The sequence below is a fragment of the Nannospalax galili genome, unplaced genomic scaffold, assembly GCF_000622305.1.
Source record: "Nannospalax galili isolate Female #2095 unplaced genomic scaffold, S.galili_v1.0 scaffold54, whole genome shotgun sequence".
Classification (NCBI taxonomy): Eukaryota; Metazoa; Chordata; class Mammalia; order Rodentia; family Spalacidae; genus Nannospalax; species Nannospalax galili.
In genome coordinates this window covers 62077-81469 of record NW_008341028.1, presented here as the reverse complement: position 1 = coordinate 81469, position 19393 = coordinate 62077, and the positions used below count along the sequence as shown (strand labels likewise).

Below are 19393 nucleotides of genomic sequence, written 5' to 3'. Positions count from 1 at the left end.
AAAATGTTTAACTTCCAGGGCTTTTTTTTTTTCTTTGCTTATTTACATTCCAGTTTTCTACCATAAACGTTACTCTTGCAATCAGAAAATAAAAAGCTTAGTAAAAAAGAAAAAAATTCATATTTATAGTTATAATAGAACTATCAGAAATAACTACTTTGGGCAGTTTTGGAAACAGTCATCACATGGCAAAACGGGACACACGCAACTTAATAGTGTACTCAAGCAGGCCAGTGTGGAAGACAGCCCCCCCAAAGGTCCCCAACCACCCCTACTTTGATATCATACACTTACATAGGCTTCTCTGATGTACCAGGTTTGATTTGTGTGACCAATACAATACAGCAGAGGTGAAAGCATGCTACTTCTAGGATATGGTATAAAGGACTATGGCTTCTGTCCTGTCTGTTCTCTTACTTTTTTACATAAGGGAAAACTGTGGAGAGGCCCAAGGAGCAAGGAACTGAAGCCTCCAGTGACCAGCAATATAAACTAGGAAGCAGACTCTCTAGACCTACCTAAGCCCAAGTTCAGTGCAGCCTAATGAGATACTGAATCAGAACCACACAGCTAAGCACGTTCCAGATTCCTGACCCACACAGGGGGTAAGATAAATAACTGTATGTTGTTCAAGAAGCTCAGATTGGGGTCATTTGTATCATTGCAATATATAGCTATATAGTTAATTTACAATGTTGGAGGCTGTTATGATTTGGATTGAAATGTCCCACAAAAGCAATGTCCTGAAGGTCCTTAACACACCAGAAATCAGAGGTGGAGCCTTTGGGAGGTGACTGGACTGGGTGCTCTAACCTCATCAATGGATTATCCACTGATTAGAGTCATAGCTAACTAGACCATTGTGGGTGTGTGTAGCACACTGTCTCGTAAATACCTGAAGCTTCGTAGTCCCTATTCACCCCTGCCACTGCGCCTGAAAAGCAGTCACCGACAGTACTTGAGTGAAAGAGTCTATGGCTCCGCTCCAGTAAAACTTTTATTCTAAAAACAGGCAGTGGGGTGGATCTGGCTCTCTGCCCTTTTCTATAGGAAACTAAGATCCTACTATTCTCAATTCTCTTACTTCCACAGGGCTCCCACTCCCTCTAGCCAATTCAACAGACATGGCTCCAAAAACACTTCCTCCTTTTCATTCATTAATTTGCCCTTCTCTAAGAGATACAGACTCTCCCCACCTGAAAACACAGAAATCTCTGGGCCCTACTTCTATTTCTTAAGTTTACTGATGTGCTCCTCATACCCTCCCAGGCCTACTCTTGCTGGATCCTGAAGATCACTACTGACCTCCGCACTCCTAATGCAATGGTCAGTTTTCAGTCTTCATCATGCTTCACTTGAGAGCAGTTGGCTGAGAGTTAGCTATTCCCTCTTTCATAAAACATTTTTTAAAGACTTATTTTTCAAGCTCTCTTAACCCCAAGTCATTGCTCTAGCCCCTCATAAAACATTTTCTTAACTCAATTTCCAGGGTATCACAATTACCTATTTTCCTCCCACAAATTTCTACAGCTGTTCCTTTTCTACTTAGCTCACTGCAAATGCTGGCTTAATTTGGATCTCCTTTCTCCCTCTACACTGATCCCCTGTTATGACCTCACTCACTTCATAGGCTGTTTGCATAATAACAAAATACAAGAGTGCAACTGTCAATCAGATAGTATTAAAAGTATCTCAAACATTATTACATGAAAAATTTAGTAGTATTTTACTTAAGGTCATACTACACTTTACATCAACTGGCAGCAAGGGGAATGGATTCGGTGTGTGTGAGGACACAAGGCAAGTCAAGCTGGAACAGACTGTGGTAATTCAACCATGGCGGTAAGAAATGAGAAAATCATTCTGGAGACCAGCCTTCTTCCCTGCTAAGAGATGGATTCAACCCAAGTGTCCCTCAACTGACGTGTGGATAATGAAAATGTGGTATATTTACACAATGAGTTCTACACAGCACTAAAGAAAGATTAAATAATAAAATCTGTAGGTAAATGGATGGAACTAGAAGCTGTTATGCCAAATGAAGTAACACAGAATCAGAAAAACAAATGAGTTATGTTCTTCTTCATATGTGACTCCTAGCACCAAATTCTTATAAGTGATTACATATCCTGATGTAACTGTAGGAACCAGGATAATGAGAAGGAACCAGGGAGGTAAAGGGAAAGAAAGAATCTGAGAGAGGACAGTAAGAGGCAGGTGTTTAAGGGAGAAATGGATGTTAAAAAATGGGGGTATTTAAATGGGAGGGGGAGAGAGGGTTATCCAAGGAAACTTAGAGATAAAGGGAAAGAAGGAGCTCAATAGAGGTGGGACCATAGGTGAGACTGGTATTATCAAGGGAGAAATGGGGAAAATGGGGACACTTTGAATGGGAAAGCCATGGTAGAAGGCTTAGATAGGGAGAGAGGGAGATAAGTAACACCTAACTAGTGCAAAAAACCAGAGGGAATCATATTAGTCCAACAACCTAAGGACAGATTACACATACACTATTTCTACATGAGTCCAAGTATACAGCTAAAGGGTATGTAACAAGAAACAGTTCCAGACAGGAGAAATCTTCCTTTGAGTTGTTGATTAGGGTGGTCCAAGGGACACCCCCGCCCCCAAACTACACAGGGCTATTACACAAGGCTATTGCCACAGCCCTTGATTGCCTCACAGAACTTGAAGGTAAGACTCTACTGCTAAAGACAGAATATACTTTGGACACAGGATTTGCGGCAATGGACCTGGAACTACCTGGAAGCCACTTCCCCTGAAGACTAGCTCTCATAGCTTTGGAGAGCACTATGAAGGTGCTAAGGGAAAACATCAATCGATGGTCCAACACCAGCTTCAAGACCAAATAACCACATTGATGGCCAGCACAGCATACAACATTGGTGCAGTAGTGGCACTTTTATTTTGGAGGCAAGCAACAGCTACCTAATTGGACTAAAAGCCCACTCAATGGGAGGAAACTCAAGTGTGTACTATAAACACAACCAAATACACATGGCTGGAGAGGTCATAGATCTTAGGGAAAATCCCAAGACTGTCACATCCCTAGACTAATGTAATTTCTTACTATGTGTAAAATATGTATCCTTATATTTACAGACAAATATCCTAGTCATCATTCATCAAAGAAGCTTCTTTTGTACCAGATGGAGACTATTATCAAGTACCACAACTGGTCACACACAGACATTGCCTATGAATTACCCAAGCCTAAGTGACATATCTACAATGCAACCTCTATACCTAAGGCTCATGAAACCTAAAACAGAAATAAAGAGGTCACTAATGAATCTCTCAGCTCTCATTAATGAAGCTCTCTTATGCAACAGAGGACCAGGAATACAAAAGGTCACAAATGGCCAAAGCCTAGAGATGAAGAGTCTGCAGAATGCTGGTTCTTGGGTAAGTCTCCTCTATTAAACTTCACCCACCCAGAGCTCAGGGTGCATTGCAGAAGAGGGGCAGAAAGATTTTAAGAGCCAGGGAGGAGGTGCACGACCATATGGAAATAAGAGTCCTACAAGTTCCTGGGACCCCACTCATATGAATCTACAGCAGTGGTGTCAGCATACACAAGTCCCATGTAAACTCAGGCAAGCAAAAATCCAGCATAGGACTGGGGAAATGGACAGCAGACCTCAATTTTAGCTGAAGAAATATTGGCAACTGATTATTGCTAGGTGAGGAAGAGCTGATCTTCCCAAAGCAAGGGACTCTAGATAGGTTGACTAGACCTCAGTAGATGAACTTGCACTGAGGTAGGGACACTAAATGGATACAATAGGCCTTAACAAAAATGACAGAATGTATGAATTCTAGTGTGGGGGTGGGGGTGGTGGTATGGGAGGGTACCAATGGGGACAGAGGTATAAACATAATTAAGATTGATTGAGATGTTCTATATGAAATACACAAAAATTCAATAAAAAGAAATGAGAAAGTATCTCTCAAAATGATTATCAATGAGTAAATAACCATAATTTACCAGGTATCCCCAGGTATCCTCTTATATACATAACCAAAAACCAAGCATTACAAGGATTTCAACAAGATCACAATGGATGACAAACAAGCAACTTAGCTGCCAGAAACAGTACTTAGGTAAGAAACATAGTGGAGTTTTTTGTAGGGTGTATTTAAAATAATACCTATTTTTCAACTGATACATAATGTAAAAATCATACATTTTAATGGGATGTCATGCTATGTTTTGATACGTATATACATTTGATACGTATATACATAGAATAATGTTTGAACCAGGTTAAACATAAATTAATCTCCTTATTTACAATTTCTTTCTGTTGAAAAATTTCAAGATCCTTCTATCTTTTCAAAATGCACATTATCAGGGCTGGAGAGATGGCTCAGTGGTTAAGAACACTCACTGGCTGTTCTTGCAGAAGATGTGGGTTTGGTTCCCAGAACCCACATTGTAGCTAACATCTGTTATTCTAGTTCTAGGGGATCTAAACAACTGGGCATGTCAACTCAAAAGTACTTGAGTTTTTGTTTGTTTGAGGCAGGGTCTCTCTGTAGCCCCATCTGATCTGGAACTCACTATGTAGACCAGGCTGACCTTGATCTCACAGAGAGCTGCCTGCCTCTGCCTCCTTGTGCTGGAACCAAAGGCCTGTGCCACCATGACTGACTTGTTTGTTGTTTAACTTCCTAATTCTTTTTTCTTTTTCTTTTTTGTCTTTTTGAAGCAGGGTCTCCCTGTAGCCCCAGCTGTCCTGGAACTCACTATGTAGACCAGGCTGGCCTTGAACTCACAGAGATCTGCCTACCTCTGCCTCCCAAGTGCTGGGACTACAGGCGTGTGCCACCATGCCCGGCTCAACTTCCTAATTCTTTTTTTTTCCATATTGTTTTTATTAAGAAAAAAAATAAAAGAACCTAAGAAGTCAAAAAAAAAAAAAAACCTTCCTAATTCTTAATGGTACAGTCTTAAACTTCTACCTCATGGAGTGTGTCTGGATGAGTAAATGCAAATATTGTATCTGAGCTGGCCTAGGTCAAGGCTCGACCACAAAAGGGAATCTCTAGACCACTGGACTTCATATTTGGAGCATAAAACTTAGGCTTCAAATGACTGAATGTTACACTGTTTTTAAACTTAGGATGGTTAAACTAAACTAAAGAAAGAAACTGGTAGATCACTTGGAAGTCAGCAGTCGTTTTATCCGTCAGTTTCCATTAGTTGAATAAGGGTGGATATGGTAAATGGTGACCCTCAGACATGTCACCAGCTATACTGCTTAACAAGTGCTCCAAAGTGTTTGTGTCGTGAGTGCTATCCAGACAGCAAAACAAAAAGCAAAGAAGCCACAATACACTTTAGTTCACAGTAAGGGCAGGTTTTTAAATGTCCATGTCCCCAAGTGAAGCAGACTGCATAGTACCCCTGCAAGTGTTTAAAAGTGGGTGGTGGCTGGATAATTTTTAAGGGGATTTTTGAAAAAGTGTGAAAAAATTAGAATAGATCACCCCAAAATATGCCTCTGACATGAACATTTTTAGCTGAAGGCAATCAAGAGAGAAAAACCAAGGCCAGCTCTCTATATTCCCTTTTCTGTTGAGGGGGCAGACATTCTTTATTGGAATGGGCTCGGAGAGACCCACAAATACCCCTCACCCACTAGTGTCCTCCCATACATATACCTTCCAGCTTCTTGCCCTTGAGAGCCCCAAACCCTTCCTTTGTCTTTCATTTCCCCACAACTAAATGGTTCTTTGCTAAAGATGCCATACAAGCCACTACTCTGTGTTACTTTTCATTAAGTTTTCCTGGCATGATGTGTGTTGCATACATTAATAATCTCAGTTTTTTTTTTTCCTTGTTAATTTGTCTTTTGTTACAGAGCCCTTACCAATGAAGAACTAAGATGCTTCTCCTGCAGGTAGAATAATATACTAGAAGATCTTTTAAGGTCCCTTCCAACTCTTGTAACAGATCTTACAAAGACAATACAAAATAAAAAGTTTTCATTTTTGTATTTAATTTTCATACTGAAAGGTAGTGTATGGAAGCAATGCAAATCCACAAAGTACCCAAAATTACTTGTTCAACTACATGAATATTTACTTATTCAGGCTTTGGGTAAATATTTCAAGTGAGAAAAAAATTTTCTGTTTTAAGCAGGAAAATCAGCTCTATCAACAGCCTTCATCGTTTTCACCAAACCAATCATTCACTCAGTCATGAAAAGGAACTGGAAACCAGCCTTACTTTAAAAATCACTTCAAAGATGAATCATCTAACATATGGACACCGACATAGCTTGAGAATCCTACTTAAGTGAATGTGGAACGGGGGAGCAAACTAATATAAAAAACTGATTTCAGCAATCTGTAAGACTGTAAGGACTCCAAGACAACTGGAAATAACCCCACCCAGAGACCACAGAACAGTGGGTAAAAGAAGGGCTGGGAGAAATAGGCTGGGGTATTTTCAAGTCACGGCTAACCTGAGTTGCCTTACCTTCAGGGTGCTCCATCTCCCTTAAAAGCAAGGCAAGAGACCCAGGCTACCCACAGATCCAAGAGAGCAGTGCATCTTGGGCTTTAGGGGTAGGCACTACTTGTTCTGCTGAGCTGAGAAGCAAATGTGGAGGTGAGGGTGGCCATGTTCTCAACCACATGGAGAAAAGTCTGACAACGAAAATGAATAAGGGATCAGAGGATGGGAAAGGGAAACAGAAAAATTCAATTTGCTGAACTGAGTTTCTGGCTCTTGCAAATGAAAAGTCCAAGAGCTCATACTATATTTTATTTGCACCACGTTTCCAATATAAGTTCTTGATTAACTGAACAGTATATAAAGGGGTCCTCCTCATTTTAAATTACTAACTCTCCATCCGTACTAGACATATAGATGAATTAAGAAGAGTCAGCTTTAATCCCAGACCTCCAAAAAAAGCCCCATGGCAAAGGAGAAAGCATTAGGCATCACTCAAAGTTAACATCATTATAAAACCCCATCAGGGCACTCTGCAGACAAATCTGTTTGATAATCACACATATCTAATGAAAGGCTTGTGTTTGGAACACATAAAAAAACTTTTTAGAAATCAATAAGAAGATATCAACCCAATTTAAAAGGAAACGGAAAAAGATCAAGTAGACATTTCACTAAAGAAAATAAATGAATGAATAGCAAATATATGCAGAGATGCAGAGACATGCAAATTCAACCACAACAAGGGCTGGAGATGTAGCTCAGTTGGTAAAGTATTTGCCTAGCATGCACGAAGTCCTGAGTTCAATCTCAGCAACACATAGGCCAGGTATGGTTCTAAGCACACCTACAGTTCCAGTGCCTAGAAGGTGGAGGCAGGAAAATCAGAAGTTCAAGGTCATGCTCAGCTACAGTGAGTTTTAGGCTAGCTTGAGCTACATGAGACCCTGTCACAAAAAAACAACCACATGAACAAACAAAGCCCATTATAATCAGATAACATTTCATGGTAGACATGCTGAGAACAAACAGGAGGCCTCAGATATTACTGGTGGGAATGAAAAACAATATGCTGGCAATTTAGAAGACAGTTTGGCAGTTTCTTAAAAGGTTACATTTACCACACAACCCAGCAATTATACCTCTGGACATACACCATGAGAAATGAAAACATGTTTTAACAAATTTTACATAAATGTTTACAGCAAGATTATTTATAATAAACAAACAAATCAACAAACAAAAAACCATGGAAATAATAAAGAAATCCATCAATCAGTGAATGGATACGCAGAATGTAATACAGCTGCAGAATGGAATACTACTCAGCAATGAAGAGGGAAGTACTGCTAATACATGCTACAAAAATGAACAAATCAGAAAAAAACATTATGCCAAACCAGAAACAATCAGCCACAAGAGATCACATATTGTATGGTTCAATATGTATGTTCTGTCTAGGAAGGGCAATGGGGAAAATTTCAGAGAATACAAAGCAGTGTATGGTGTTGGGGTGGAGTGGGAATGGAGATTACTTTAAATGGGCATATGGAATCTTATCAACGTTTGGAACTGGGGAAGAGTGGCTCATTAGTAAAGAACTTGCCTGACAAGTGTGAGGACTAAAGTCTGATACCTAGAACTCATGTACAAATGCCAGGAATGGTCGTATGCTCCTGTAAGTCAGGGATGTGGAGACAGGAGGATTCCTAAGGCTCACTGGACAGGCAGTCTAGCCTAATCACAAGCTCCAAGCCAATGAGACCCTGTCTCAAAGCAGTTCCTAAAGATGACATACATTTGTCCTCCAGTCTCCACACATGCATGCACATGTGCACAACTACCTGATTGCACACATACACATATATGCATTAAGAAGAATCTTATCAAGGTTGGAAAACTATGTTTTAAAATGCTTGAATGCGAGGTTATGGCAATGGTTACAGAATTCAAGAGTTATTAAAGCTCACACAAATATTAAATGGTTAAATTTTATGCCATGTAAATTATATCATAAAAATTCATCAGGGGCTGGGGATATAGTTCTTTCAACAAGATAAAGGACACAATCAGGAAATAGAAACCATGAACCATACTGATTCCTAGGTCAAGGGGAAATAGCTATTGAAAACATTCAGAGACAAGTGAGAAATCTGGATTTGGACCAGACACTAGTCAGCATTATGGAAGTTATGCAGAAGACTGCCTGTATGCTCAGATGATACAACAGAGAACACAGAGATGGTTTACTTTGAAGCAGCAATCAATGAATCCACACTCAACAAAAAGTGCCTCTTAACTTTAGAAAGAAAAGCAAATGATAACCAGGGCTGGGATGGAGCTCGGGGGCAGAGCACCTGCCTAGCAGATATGGAGCTCTGGGTTCAACCCTCAGCACTAGATTGGATGGATGAATGAAAAGATGATCAGTGGATGGTGAATATAGGTGTGGGATTCACAGGCAGGCAGTGTACTGCTCTTCTAACTTTTCTGTGTGTGTAAAATGCCTCAAAATAGAAAGTTCTAAATGGAAGTCTCATTTGTATATGTATAATATACGTATGTAAGGGCTCAAGTGTGCCACCCTGAGTGTGTGGAGTCAGAGGTCAACTTGTGGAAATTATTTTTTCCTCTGCCATGTGGGTTCTGCCAAACTCAGGTTGTCCTTTGACTTAGGGGCAAATGCCTTTACTCACTGAGCCACCTCACTAGCCCTCATTGAATCTTTATATAGACGAAATAAAGAGAAATAAGTAGGCCAGACAGAATGGCATGGTGTGCACTTATCATCCCACTACTACAGAGCAAGAGCCTGTCTCAAAATGAAAAAAAAAGTCAAAAGAGATCATGAATACAAAAGTAGTAAGTTTCATTAAAAAAAATTTAGCCACATTATATGGTAAGATGTAAATAACTTGAAACAGTACCACTTTTGGTGATTACTCTGGTTATAGTTAGGGCTCCTGAGTTCTGTAGTCAACACTAGACTAACAAATCCACTTCAAGGACACTGCCGGCTCTGTGACTGCTGTTTCATCACCCTGACTTGACTCTCTGTCTTACAGTCTGCTAGAATACAATCCCTACAGTGCACTTTAACCATTGCAAGTTTTAAAAGTGGGGCTGGAGAGATGGCTCAGTGGTTAAGAGCACTTGTTGCTCTTCCAAAGGACCTGAGCTGGTTCCCAGCACCCACGTTATGAACCTCACAACTGCTTGTAACTCCAGCTCCAGGGGATCCAACATGACAGAATGGCTATGAGTACAGAGATGCAGAACAAGTGTGGGAGCAGGTGAACGAAGCTGGGAGCACATACTAGAGAGCCTCCAGATCATCACCAAATGGACAACTGTCTTAGGGGAGTGGAGATAACAGTTGGGTCTGCAGATAACAGTTTAGTGTTATACAATATATGGCCCCAAACAGAGGCACTCAAATATCAGTCAACTAATGAATGGATAAAGCATGGCATAATCACACAATGAATGATTTGACCATTAAAAAATGAAGTATTCATTTATGCTACAACATGGTAAACCCTGAAAACAGTTAATCAAAGTAGCCAGACACAAAAGACGATATATGGAATCCTGGAATGTCCAAAATAGGCAAATCTGTAGAGATGGGAAGCAGAGCAACCAAGGGCTCAGGGGCAAGAAAGATCTGTGGTACCAGCTGGTGAGTGTGCCTTTCTTTTTAAGGGGTAATGAAAGTGTTCTGGAATGAGATGGTAGTAACTGTCTATACCCAAATCCACTGAACTACAGAATTGTTAAAGGATTAGTTTTATACTATGTGAATTATCTCTTAATTTGGGTTTTTTTGTTTTGTTTTGTTTTGTTTTCCAGAGCCAGAGCCTTGCGCTTGCTAGGCAAGCTCTCTACCACTGAGCTAAATCCCCAACCCCTTAATTTTGTTTTTTAAAAAGAATTAGCCCCTTCACTGGGGGAAAATAAGGGTCAAAAGAACATAAAAAGACAATTCCCAGAAAAAGAAACACAAACAACCAATAATCATACAAACTTCTAACAATTATACCGAGACAAACATAAGCTTTAAGAAATAAGGACAGGCCGGGTATGGTGGGCGCACACCTTTAGACCCAGCACTTGGGAGGCAGAGGCAGAGGCAGGTGGATCTCTGTGAGTTCAAGGCCAGCGTGGTCTACATAGTGAGTTCCAGGACAGCTGGGGCTACAGGGAGACCCTGTCTCAAAAAGACCAAAAAAAAAAAAAAGAAAGAAAGAAAGAAAAGAAGTAAGAACAGGATTGAGTTTTCTGCACTGAATGAAAGCAAGGATGAGAAAAGGTAAATTTTACACATTTCTTAAGGACCAAGAAAATAACTAAAACATAAGCAGCAAATAATAGTAAATGAAGTAACAGGCATAATGATCTCCACTGTGGTATGCAGATAGGAGACTCAGGCAGGCCTGAGTGACTAGAAGGGCTGTGGGCACATACCAATTATCTAAGCATTAAGTGATTAGGACTGGTGTCCCAGAAACCTAAGACCTCAGCCAATGGAGATTTTCTTCCACAGATCCAATGTCTTACGTGGTACAAGCCTGTAATCCCAGCATTAGAGAGGCATGAGGATCACAAGTTCCAGGCCATTCTGGAAAGAAAAGAGAGGAAGAGGTAAGGGGAGAGCTTTCTCTCAGACTAAAATGTACTAGAGGGGGAAACAAAAAAGACACAGAAAGAAAAAAAAAGTCACTCCAAACCCTGTATAAGGGTAGCAAAATGTATGTACCAAGGGGTGAGATCTGAGGCTTTCTAAAGCAGGGAGTTCCCAACCTCCCAACCTCCAACTTGTTAAAATTTGAGGCCAGTGAGGCAGCAAGACTCAGAGAAAGAAAGGCTACATGATCACCAGAAAAACAGGGATGCAACAGCAGCCGTGGACCAAGATACCCAGTGAGTGAGAACATACCCACCCAGGACAGGAAGCGATTATTGAACGCTGCCCACCAGTCCTCCTAGGACAGTAAGGATGGGTAACAGGCCAGGGTAAGCAGTTCTAGGGACAAACTCTGTAGTCTAAGGGCCAAGAAAATAATAAATGCCTACCATTCACCACTCCTACAATAGGGAAGATTTAGAATAACAGACAATGGGATATGGACTGAGAGCTCACACATGGACCCAGGTAATCCTGAAGTTCCAAGAATCTACATACTGGGGTGTCGTGCAGTGATAGAGCACCTGCCTAGCATGTGCAAAGTCCTAACAATCCCAATTCAGGCCTCAATAATCCCAGCATTTGTGAGGTGGTGGTGGAAGAATGAAGGTCATCCTTGGCAACAGAGCAAATTTCAGGCTAGCCTGGGCTATATGAATTAGATGACAGTCAAATAAAAACACTCTCCAGGCCTTGCAAGGCTGAGCACTGATGTGTGTTGACTACTGACATCAAGAGAATGTCTTCAGGAAGCAGGACAAACACCTGACTTCACATCAAGACATCATTCCAGCTGAGGACTGGGTCTACATACACAAACTGGAGAAAGGACAGCCTCAAAGCCAGATGATCCAGGCCCTTGGGTAATCTTGTCCAGAACCACCCTACAGTCAGCGGCATCTTCAGGCCATCCCTGCATAAACTCGTCTTATTACAAATATGCCCTGCCATATGGCCTGGAGAACCAAGCATGGAAGACAGAACCACAGCAGTATAAAGTGATCAATTCATCTGTAGAATGCAGAAACCATTCCAGACTGAGAAATCCTAGAGATCCCCTCAATGTTTTTATCTATGGTAGCTTTAGCCTAGAAGGCTGGGAGAACTCTAGACAAGATGGAAGGCAATTTAGAACCACTGTATGATATGGGAAACCACTAAGTAGTCCTAACCTTGCTCATCACTGTATTCTGCTACCTCCCCACTACGAAGTCAACCTTGACTCAAAACATACCCATCTCCCTTAAGTCTCTCAAAGAGACAGAGAACTGCAATCTTTGAAGGGCATATAAAGAACTAAATTAATATCAGGTATAATATATGCCCCTCTCTGGCCATGGAGAAGGCTAAGCAAGGAAGCACTTGGTATCTCTCTTAAGGACACAGTTATATTACTACTCAATATTGTTCTGGAGATATCAGTTAAGTAAATAAGAAAAAACATAAATACTGGAAAGGAGGAAAAACTATTTACAAATGAAATGATAGTATTATCTGAAAAGTCTAAGAGCAACAGCAAGAATTTGGCAAGGTAGTAGAAAAACATGCAGAAACCACAATGTCTGCACAAATAATAACCAGTTTGAAAATGTAATTAAATGTAATTGAAAAACAATAAAGAAGCTAGGCATGGTGGTGCATGCCTTTAGTTCCAGCACTGGGAGGCAGAGGCAGGCAGAGCTCTGTGAGTTCAAGGCCAGCCTAGTGTACATAGCCAAAAAAAAAAAAAAAGATAAAATATGAATAAATTTAATAAGAAACACTGAAAAGTTTTATGAGGAAACTATAAATCAATTCTCAAAGCCACAAAAATAGACTTAATAAAGATATTGAGGGGCTAGAGAGATGGCTCAGTGGTTAAGAACACTTGCTGTCCCGGGTTCAAATCCCAGAACCCACATGGCAGCTAATAACTGTCTGTAACTCCAGTTCCAGGGGATCTGAAGCCCTCTTCTGGCCTCCGCAATCTTTGCACAACACAGGTGCACTTACATACATGCAGGCAATACTCTCGTACACATAAAAAAAATAAATATTTTAAAAAAAGAAAATAAAGATATTGCTTGTTTTAAGTTTTGATGTCTCAGTACCATCAAGATGTCAATTTTCCTATGTAAATTCATAAACTTAATGCACTCTTAATAGCAATCCCAATGCTATGGAATCAGACAAACTGATGCTAAAGTTCATATGCAAAAAAAATATACAGGAACAGCAGGAAAAACACAGATGAGGAGGTGCTGTAATGGGGGATTATCACACCAAATAACACAACTAGGCCTGTACATGACATAGACCTCTGTGATGAAAACACCTGAAAACTCAACAGAATACACACTCAGCTGCATATAGCATGTGACAAATGAGCAAAGTACTTCTTTTCATAAATGGCACTGAGTAACTGTGTAGCCATTTGGGAAAATATGAATGAGACTCATTTATCACACTATATATAGAAGTATACCCTGAATGGAACTAATTAAATATAAAAAATAAAACTGTATCATAAGAAAGTGTGAATTCTTTTACAACCAAGGTACACGTATAGAAAGGCTTTCTATGACTAGACTCTGGATGAAGTAATTTTCAGGTGAATATACTTGATTACACAAAACAAAATTCTGCATGACAGAAACTACATAAAAGCAACACCAATGGAAAACAAGGCTAAGTACCTTTAACAGATGCCAAATTACATAGCTAATATTCTTAAATACAAAGAACTTTGAAAAGCTGAACACCAAAATCTCATGTAGAAAATAGGCAAATAAACAATTAACAAAGCATTAAAATGGCTCGTAAGCGTATTAAAAAATGTTCAGTTCACTTGTAATAAAAGAAATACAATGAAAACTACACCAAGAGCCAAGTATGGTGTCAAACACCTATAACCTCAGTACTCAGGAGACAGAGACAAGAGGATTGTGACTTTAAGCCAGCCTTGGCTACACAGTAAAACAAACAAATAGGATGGATACTAGTTGAAAACTATGGTACATACAGTGGAGGACTGCACAGTAATTATTGGGGGGCTGGAGAGATAATTCAGTGCTTAAGAGCTCTTGCTGCTCTTCCAGAAGACCTGAGTTTGGTTCCCAACACCCATGCTGGGCAGCTCACAACCATCTCTAACTCCAGCTCCAGTGGCTCCTATGCCCCTTTCTGACCTCTGCCAACACCTGCACACATATGGCAGATACACAGAAATGAAAATAAAACCTTCAATATATATACATATATGATTTATTTTATTATTTTTATTTTATATGTATGAGTGTACCACCTGCATGTGTGTAAGTGTACCCGTGTCATGCAATGCCCGAGGAGGTCAGAAGGCATTGGATCCCCTGGAACAGGAGCTAGAGGTGGTTGTTAACCACCATGTGGGTGCTGGGAATCAAACCTGGGTCCTCTCCAAGAGCAGTCAGTGCTCTTAACTGCTGAGCCATCTCTCTAGCCTATTCAATATATATTTTTTAAAAAGAATGAAATTTAAGTGTATTATTTTTCAGTGGCTACTAGGAAACAAACATTTATTAAGGTATAAAACTGTAGAATATTTCTTTTGACCTAGAGATGCTTTGAAAAATTACTGCTGAACTGGAGAGACGGCTCAGTGGTTAAGAGCACTGACTGCTTTTGCAGAGAACAGATTCAATTCCCAGTACCCACATGGTAACTAATAATCATCCATAACTCCAGTTCCAAGGGATCTGACACCCTTTTCTGACCTCCTCGGGCATCAAATGACATGGGTACACTTATATTACATGCAGGCAATATATTCATACACATAATTTTTTTTATTTTAGTATTTTGTTTATTTATTTATTTTATGAGTGTACTGCCTGCATGCATGTAAGTGCACCCATGTTGTGCAATGCCGGAGGAGGTCAGATCAGAAGGTATTGGATTCCCCTAGAACTGGAGTTACAGATGGATATCAGCTGCCACATGGATGCTGGGAATTGAACCTGGGTCCTCTGCAAGAGCAGCCAGTGCTCTTAACCATTAAGCCATCTCTCCAGACCCATTAAAAAAAAATTAAAAAGGAAAAAATTACTTCTATAATAAGAGTGTCATGAACTGAGAACACTTACAAAGTTCTGACAAAACCCAGTGATGACCTGACAGAGGAGAAGGTGTGTGCACTTCTACAGTTAGGAAGTGACTATGGATGGGGGTCAACAAAATCTGCAATAAGCTAATGAAGGCACTTTCCACAGTGCAGGAAGTAATGAACAGAGGTTGTTTAATACAGAAGAAAAGCACCTAGTCCTTCCCTTTCTGCCCCCCTCCTTCTCCCCAGGGAGACTGTCACTTGTGTAGCCCAACTCACAATCCTGCCTCAGCTGAGAACTATAGGTGTGGCCACCATATCTGGCTATTGCTGCTTAGCCCAGTCTAGATTTCTTTTCTCTTCTTTTGAGATATGTGGGCCAGAAGAAGAACCTCAGCTAGACTAATTTTTGGACAAGATTAACCTAAATGAAGCCTGAAGGACTAGTAGCTTTCTAGATTGGGGAAAGAACTCCAGGAAGGAAAAATAGACCAGCTGAGTAAACACGAGCAGTCCAGGATCTCAGAACTGCAGGAACTGTGCACCACAGAAGGAGGTGAAGCTGGTGAGTGAGTATGCTGACGAGTACATCTGGAAGGTTTTCTGTACAGAATTAAGGACAATGCTCATGGGGGTTAGAGAATTTTTTTCTCAAAAAAATTAGAGTAATTACCCCACCACTACACCTTTAAATCAAGAAATGAACACATTCTCTAGACTGAGCATTTTTAAAAATGACCTTTTTTTTTTTTTTTTAAAGTACATACTTGGGGAGGAAAAAAAGCAATTTGACTGTTAAGAATAGAGTCCTATAACTCTTATGCTATACTGTCTTACAGTCTCAAGCAGTAAAGTCACACCTAGCACACCTCTGCTTTGTCGTTGTTAAACCATTCTTCCTTCTGTTCCACATCTCCTCTACCTACATTAGTGGAAGAAAGCACAGCAGCGTGATTTCAAACAGGCCACAGCACCCCTCTCAAACAGGGACAACTCAGGTGCGGCAGAGGTGGGTACTGCACAGGTAAAGAGCCATCAAAACACCTACAAGTTTAAGAACAATGTCTAAGCACTTTTCATCATGGAACACACAGGATGTATGTGTGGGCACAATAACACTGGGTATGTAGGCCCCCCTGGAGATAAAGAGGATAGCAGCCACTGTGTGAGGCCCCTTGGCCAGGGCCACTAGTGAGTCTAGGCTATACTTGACAGCCCAAAACGCCAAGATCAGTATCTTTGCTTTCCTGAAGCTCAGCTCAATCAAAATTATTTCCTTCAGCCTCTTAGGATTAACTGCAATCTTCAGTCTCTCAGAAATTGTTACTGTACTTTCAAATCCTGGTTCTACTACACACTGGCTTGTGGGCTAAGCCTCTGGTCAATAACTTCACTTAGCCTTAGTAAAGTATTGCTAAAGAGGTATTGTGGAGACAAGAAATAATACAAGCAGTACTTCATTACAATATTCTTACCACAGTGCTTGATGGGCAATCAATATATGAGAACTGTTATTACCAAGAGAGTTGTTGAACTAAAGGGAATCTAGCCTCTGTATAGTAGCAATGCTGCTGGGATAAGAACCCTAGGCTTCCTTCTCTCAGGCTAAGAATGAAAACATTATTTAAAACAATGGAAAGCAACCATCTCCTACCTCAAAATCAAATCTCTTCCCTCATTAATATTCACAGCTTCTTATTCCAGTGTTTTAAAAATTGTCATTGGCACTCATTCATGAAAGAATCTAAGAGCACATTGCTCTGACAGACCCATAAACAAGTAATACTGATACATTTATTCATGCTCTGTAGAAACTGGAAAGCCAGTGTAGGACACCACCACATACTAGGAGAGGGAAAGAGACAGCAACAGCTTGTTCTTATTTGGACATTCCTGAACTGAGAACGATGCAACCATCTATAGGGCAAGACATTCCCTTACAATAGGTAAGCAAAATTCTTTCCTACAATTAGCCTTTTTCCCTTGAAAGGCCTGGGCAGGGGAAAGGGTTGTAATGAGACACTGCTTCAAAATGATGATACAAATAGCTGCACACTCAGCAGAAACACTAGAGAGCAGCATCTGGATCTCAGAACAGAAAAGGGAAAGTGCTGGTTGGTAAAAGATGCCAAGGTCATATCAGGGCGGCGGAAGATTTCACGTATCCATGGCAAAAATAAGGCACTACACGCAATTCTGCCATGCACCAGGTTTCCAAACATTATTAACTCTCAACTTCCTCTCTTTGATTAAGATTGGGTATAGGTATCAACTCCAAACATAAACTTACTGTCTTTTGTCAGGAAATCTCCTTCTAACTCTGAATATACTTAAGAACTAAACATCTAAAAATGGAAAATTATTATATTGCCCAAGCACAATCTCCAAGTATTGGTAACCTTTACAGGGCAGAGTTTTGAAAGGCAAATTCTTCCTGAGATGCTCTTTCACCTTCTAATAAAACAAAAAGACAAAGAAAACATTTATGTGCCAAAGATCTCAAACAAAACTGTACTCTAACAAAATTTTGTTTGAGGCGGTGCTGGAGCTTGAACCCAGGACTTTCTGATTGCTAGGCAAGCACTCTGCCACTGAGCTACACCCCTAACCCAAATCAGTTACTTCTGGAAGGTAACTATGAGATCACTTTACACAGTCATTCATTCACTGAAGAAATGTGTCAAATTCCAGGCATATTACAAGGAAATAGAGGAAAACGAAATGGTTTCTTCTCTAAAAAAATTAAGGCCTAGAAACATCTTAAGGGTCACAAAAGTCATTTTACAATAGTGTATCCACAAAGACAAAAGCATAATCTTAAATTACATTTAGACACATTAACAAACATAAGCCAAAAGGAATGTTTTCTACCGCGTAATGAAATCTGTTATCCAATTTTTGGAGGATGATTAAAGTTCTAATTTATTTACAGGAAGAGAATTAACTTAATTACGTTCTACAAAGGTGCCCTCCTGCGCACACACACATCAAACTGTTTGTAAACTGGGTGCTTTCCAGGTTGACAGGGCGTGGCACCGGAGTTCTCACACTACCTCAAAGACACTGGGATGAGCTCTCACAAGTCTGGACACTGGTTTCCAAACAAAGGCCAGTTCGTTGGCCAATTTCCCCTAAGCCCCCCAACAACACGGCCACCCCAACGCGGGCACGCCCGCCCACTCACACATGCATACACACCCAGCTAAAGCACAGAAATCTCATCTTCCACTCCTGGAAATCTTTCAAGAACAAACCACAGAAGACACCCCCTCCCACCCCCAAAGCAAAACACCTACATTCCGGTCCTCGTCCAGAGGCTAAACCGGGGCAAGAGCCTAGGAGCTCAGTGGGACGCCGAGCGTCTGACTTCAGCCTGAAAAAGCCATTCCTATAACTGGCACAAACCCGCGGAGATGCTTAAAAAGCAGCTGCTCCGTACCGGCCCGGGGTGAGAACGAAGGGAACGAGAGGGTGGAGTGCGGCGCAGGGGCGATGCGGCGGCGGCCCCAGGTCGCGGGCACCGCCTGGGCGGGGCCGTGGGAGCCGCGGGCACGATGCGGTGACCTTCCCGGGAGGCCGCGGTTCTCTGGGCGCACCCCGCCCGGCCGCGGCCCGCGGTGCAATCTCGGCGGCCGCCCGCCTCGCCCGGTGGACACACCCCCGCCTCCGCAGCCCCACCTCCGCACTCACCTGTAACGCGAGCCGCCCCGCGGGCTCCGGGCCTCGGCTGCCCCTCAGCAATGCTGGGAGCTGCGCTCGGAGCTCCGCGCGGGAGCGGCCTGGGCGGTGGAGGAAGACTAGGCACTCCGCTCCGGAGACCCACCCTCCTCCCCGGCCCCGCTGCAGCAGCGGCAGATCACTTCCGGGGTACCGCGGGCGGGGCAGCCGGCACTTCCGGTCCACGGTGCTGAGCCGGATTCCGGTGGGAGAACAAAAGCCGTGCCGGTGCGGGTGGATTGGCGTGTTGCACGGCCCTTTGCGGGTCCAGCCTTGACTCTGCGCCCCCACCCCCACCCGAGGCCTGGCCGGTCCCGGCTCCTCGTCTCTTCCAGGAAACGGAGGGGCTCTGGGGAAAGCAGTGTGTGGGGGGCCGGCGCCATCTTGCTCCTGGGGACCGCTGGATTTTGTGGCCCATCAACTCCTAGGATGTGGGTCGGTCGCCTGG

At 41.8% G+C, this 19393-nt stretch overlaps 1 protein-coding gene across 2 annotated transcripts in view; it reads right to left on the bottom strand.

Annotated features, from left to right (window-relative positions):
- Rala (RAS like proto-oncogene A) overlaps positions 1 to 19083 on the bottom strand; it is a 65861-nt gene extending 46778 nt beyond the window's left edge. The window contains exon 1 of one of the 2 annotated variants that reach the window (XM_008836268.3): positions 18919 to 19083. The gene's annotated coding sequence lies outside the window, so the exon portion shown is untranslated. Of the gene's footprint in view, positions 1 to 18524; positions 18641 to 18918 lie in introns of those variants that run through there. The other variant, XM_017799016.2, reaches the window with a different exon arrangement.
- Positions 19084 to 19393: the final 310 nt, after the last annotated feature.